The 4,885-nt window shown below is 34.7% G+C and overlaps 1 long non-coding RNA gene across 2 annotated transcripts; it reads left to right on the top strand.

The window, feature by feature from the left end:
• On the top strand, positions 1 to 4,234 carry LOC128773491 (uncharacterized). Of its 2 annotated transcripts, none has more exons than XR_008417773.1 (3): positions 1 to 754; positions 1,413 to 1,554; positions 3,690 to 4,234. It is a non-coding gene; the product is annotated as an uncharacterized LOC128773491 (long non-coding RNA). The 2 variants fall into 2 exon arrangements; XR_008417774.1 differs by having other exon boundaries at positions 3,660 to 4,234.
• The last annotated feature ends 651 nt before the right edge of the window (positions 4,235 to 4,885 follow it).

Genomic DNA, 4,885 nt, shown 5'->3' with positions numbered 1-4,885 from the left:
AGCTATTATAAAAATAACAGTAATAAGAATATATGCCTTGTAGTGTAATGACTGATGTCTTGGAAATCTGAAAGGAATGAGCAAAGTTTGTTAGACATAGTGAAGTATGTCCTGTAGAGTAGACAAAATCCAGTATCCTAAATAGCCAACTGGCATTAATAAGGAGTCTTTCTCTAAGCAAATTTGGCATCTTCTTGATCCAGGAGCACAAATTTCTTTGCCATATGAACAAGTAGCATTGCCAAAGTCAAGAACACACTTTGGTTCTGATTTTTCTTTATTGTTGTTGATACCAGATTATCTGGTTTTAATATTAATGAGCAAACCTCTCAGATTTTTGGAAAATTTCTGAATAATAGTAGACGATAGGTTTAACATATTCAAGAATATGGTTTTGGTTTCAATATTAATTAACATTATAGCAATGCTTCTTACTTTAAATATTAATACGCAATGACTTAAATTTTTGAGAATTTCTAAATAACAATAATTTAATATTTGTTATAATGTGAACATTCCTGTTTTAAGTAGTGATTTTTTTATTTTTCTATTTTTTATTTATTATTTTTTTAATGTTTATTTATTTTGAGAGAGACAGCACAAGCGACGGAGGCACAGAGAGAGGGAGACACAGAATCCGAAACAGCCTCCAGGCTGAGCTGTCGGCGCAGAGCCCGATTCAGGGCTCAAACCCATGGACTGTTAGATCATGACCTGAGCTGAAGTCAGATGCTGAACCAACTGAGCCACCCAGGTGCCCTAAAGAGTAATTTTTTTAAATGCACTAAAAAAGCAGTCAGGAAGAAACTCTTTTAAGATATTCTTCAATAGTCTAACTGAGTAAGGTTAACATTCACTATTTCCAGCACTCCAACCACACACACACACGTACACACACACACACACACACACACACACAAAGGCAACAATCTTATAAACCAAGAAAATATTAGAAGATTCAGGCATTAGTAAACTGTTAATCTGCAAAAGAGAAGAAAAGTTTTAATTTATGTGATTATTAAATATCCGTGATTATGGCAAGGCAGTGTATATGAAAACCAGAATCCATAACTTTGAAAATGCAATCATTGGATCAACTGGTGGTTTTGTCTGCACAACTGCATAAACAATTTGCCTACTTTCCACTAAATTGACCAGATGCTTTGTTGTCATGTAAACACAATCTAAATGAAATCCACAGATTCCCCCCCCCCCCCAAAAACCTTATTTTAGCTAAATGTTTCTTGGCTAATCTTATTCCAGGTCTGTTAACAATTTATCCAGCATGATTTGATTGGCTTTCACTTCTTTTGCCACCTCTTGTCCATCCTTTATTGATGCAAGTGTAAGTAAATAAACATAGGAAGAAAGGTCTTTGGAAAGCCTGACACTCCTTGTTGGCTCTTTCACAGGAAGGGCATGGTTAAAAGGGCATGGGAGGTTCATGCCCAAACTGGCTCTACATTTGAGATGCCTACTCTAAGGAGCTTCTCTCTGCCTCTAAATATCCTCTCTGTTAGCACCCCTACTTACAAAATACTTCAAAGACTTCAGGTAAGTAAAAACGTAGCAACACATATTTTTTAAAATTAATTAATAATGATATATGATGAATTAATTAAGCTGATGTAGTCTCTAGTAATTTTCATAAATGTTCACATTCTTGTTGCTTATCCAAACCTTCCTGATGGTGAAGGTTCACAAGGTCCTGGGATATTTTTTATCTTGCCCAATAGAGGGGAATGAGAGATGATAGAGCTGCAACAACAAGAGAAGACTCACATCATGCAAGAATCAAATTCTCCATATCAATTTCAATTTATGTTATGGGCTGCTGACCCTTCTGAGTTTTTTAACTCTCATTCAGAAATAAAGCATACATCATGTTTTCTCAGTGGTCCAATCCAGTATAAGAGACAACATTGTTTCTAGTATAGACTAATTTACATTTTTGCTTCCACCAAACTAAGAATTAAGAATGAAACTGAGAAATATGGGACCCTGTTAGAAAATGCTCATAATCATACCTTGTCTGCTATCGAAGCAGTTCAGTAAAATGAATAATTATGCTTGTTACTGGCTATCACATGATAACATATCAGTTACGAAAACAATATGTCATTAAAAAAAAAACTTTTAACTAGCTTTATGTGAAAGGTGTGAAGCATTAGGAGAGTGGAATTTTGTGGACATAACCTTTAATTTCCTAGAGGACCCTAGATGCCATCAGATATTTCTCTGAACATTGAGGTCATGCCATGATGAATACTGGAGTAAGGGATGCCATCCAGATCTCTGGGCTTGTGACAGAGACCTCCTTCTGTTATGGCACACTGCTTTCTGCACTGCTCTTTGGTGCTTTGAATATTCATCTCAGAGAGGTCAGAGTTCTATTATCACTAACTGTAATACTTATTAACCCTTTAGTATGACAGAAATGCAGTGTCAAGAACAATAGACAGTATCTCTCAAATGTGTTCTTTCTACTCATGTAGCATTGCTTCCAGATCTTGCCACACTGAGTGCATTCAGGGGAAAGCAAACAATATGGTAAAGATGTCTGGACATCAAGTCATGCTTATGGAAGGTACCACAGTCTTGGGGTTGACATGATAATCTTTACTTTCTTACATGCTATTAAGTAAATACATGGGTAAACTTACGCCACGTTGTCCTAAGTACAAAACAAACACCAATAAGGAAAAATCATGAGGAAATAGTGCTAGAAGCTAGATTTTCATGTCCATGAGAGCAGAGAATCTCTCTGTCTTGTTTTTGGTAGAATATTATCAGCACACTATCTGGAATTATATTAGATAAATGTGTGTTAAATTAATCATTGAAAATTTGTTGGGGATATTATAGAGATTTTTTTTTAGAACCAACTCTGACATTCTGTGTTTGGCATCAGATATAGCAAATACTTAGTGAAATTTTATTTAGAAATTTAAAATTGAAGTATGTAATGGAAAATTCTAAGAATACTGATTTTACATATATTTTATGATCATGAATAGCTATTGTGAAGTTGTGTTTGATTTTCAAAATAGAAATTAAACAGGAGATATTATACAATTAAGAAGTATAATTTTCTCAAGGATATATTTCATAATTTCAAATTTTTATCACATTTTATAATAAATAACTACCAAACTGAGTTTGATAAATTGTTGAAATGTTGCAAAGTCATAGAACTTTAGAGTTGCTTGGAATATGTCAGATCATGTGGCCAAATATTAGATGTATTTAGTAGGCAAGCCCTATGATCCACTCTGAATAATGACTCTATAGCCAAATAAGTTAGGTGATGTAGGTGTGCCATATCTCAATCATGCAATAGTTGGACCCTAAAACAGGGTGAGTAATTAATATTTATTTAGTCCTTCTGAGAAAATGAATTTTTGTTTAATCATCCTAAAAATGTCCCATTGAGATTTTATAACTCATGACACTTTATTGGAAAAAACAAAACACAACTTGAATTAGGTCAAGCAAAAGGAGGGGTTTTTAAAATCTCACTAAATCATAGGAAGTGTTAAACACCAAGCCACAGGAAAAACATGAGTACAGTTCAGCCTTGAAAAACTTGGGTCCAGGAATTTGAAAGCAACAAGGACTCATCTTGCTTTTTTTTTTTTTTTTCATTTTGGTTCTCTCAGAATGTTGGCTTTATTGCTTTCTCACTGCAGATAGGCGACTTCCAGATGATGGGTCATATGGCTACCTGTTGCTCACTAGATTCACATCTCTTGGCTCTGCTACCAAGAAGAATTCATGTTCTTGTTCCAGCTCCAATTCAAGATTATCTGAGAGCAGAATGCTAATTGGGTCACTTGTGCATTCCTTGACCAAACAAACATGGTTAGAGAAAAGGTCCAGTAGGAACATAAAGCCACACTGAACCTCAAATGCTGCAATACAGAGAAGAGGGAAGAAAAGAAGTGCTGCTGTTTCCAGAGTAAGGAAGTTTAATTGGGAACAAAACAATAAGTGTTCCTTTAAGAAACAAATGCTTTCGTAGTATAAGTTTATCCCATGCAGTATTTGTTACGTACTTATCTCAAAAGATTATTTGTTTTTTTATCTGATATTCAATTTCAACTTGGCACTTTGTTTTCTTTGTGTGTGTATGTGTGTGTGTGTATGCACGCATGCACTAAATTTGTGCACATCTTTACAAATTAACAATGTTTTATGGTCATATTTCAATTAAAAAATAGAAACAGGAAACATATGAGTTATTTGACCTTAATATTATGACATCTGAAGGGTACACAATCAATTGGCAACTGGGAAATTTGATGCAGGCCAGAGATTGCCTCGAATCCCACTGTGAGCAGTGTGTTACTTTGTTTGCTTGACCATGCGTCAATGATCCAGAACCATACTGTCAGTTTAAGACCACAGAATGTTTGATGGAAATTTAACGTGTTATTTCAGAGCTAGTGTGTCCAGTCTTGCAAATTTAACTTCTTGATTGCTTTATTGTTGAAGTTCATAAATTAATCATATAAACTTAAAGTTGAGTCTTGTGGTTTAATAAGACACATCTGCCTATTAATGTATCTCAAGTCTTATGTTAAAGACGTCTAGTTACTTTTGTGAAACTAGGTATTTTCCATAAAAACTTTGTGTATGTCTATAATTAATATAATAAATGGGGCACTTGGGTGGCTCAGCAGATTAAATGTTGAACTCTTGATCTCGGCTCAGGTCATGATCTCATGGTTTGTGAGATGAATCCCTATGTCAGGCTCTAAGCTGAGAGCGTGAAGTCTGCTTGGGATTCCATCTCTTCCTCTCTCTCTGCCCCTCCCACTCTAGTGTGCTCTCTCTAAGTAAATAAATAAATAAATAAACATTTTGAAAAATATATAATAAAGAA

Source organism: Panthera pardus, unplaced genomic scaffold (assembly GCF_024362965.1).
Source record: "Panthera pardus isolate Hobbes unplaced genomic scaffold, ASM2436296v1 HiC_scaffold_25, whole genome shotgun sequence".
Lineage (NCBI taxonomy): Eukaryota > Metazoa > Chordata > Mammalia > Carnivora > Felidae > Panthera > Panthera pardus.
Note: the sequence above shows the minus strand (reverse complement) of the source record. Positions and strands in the feature narration are given on the sequence as shown.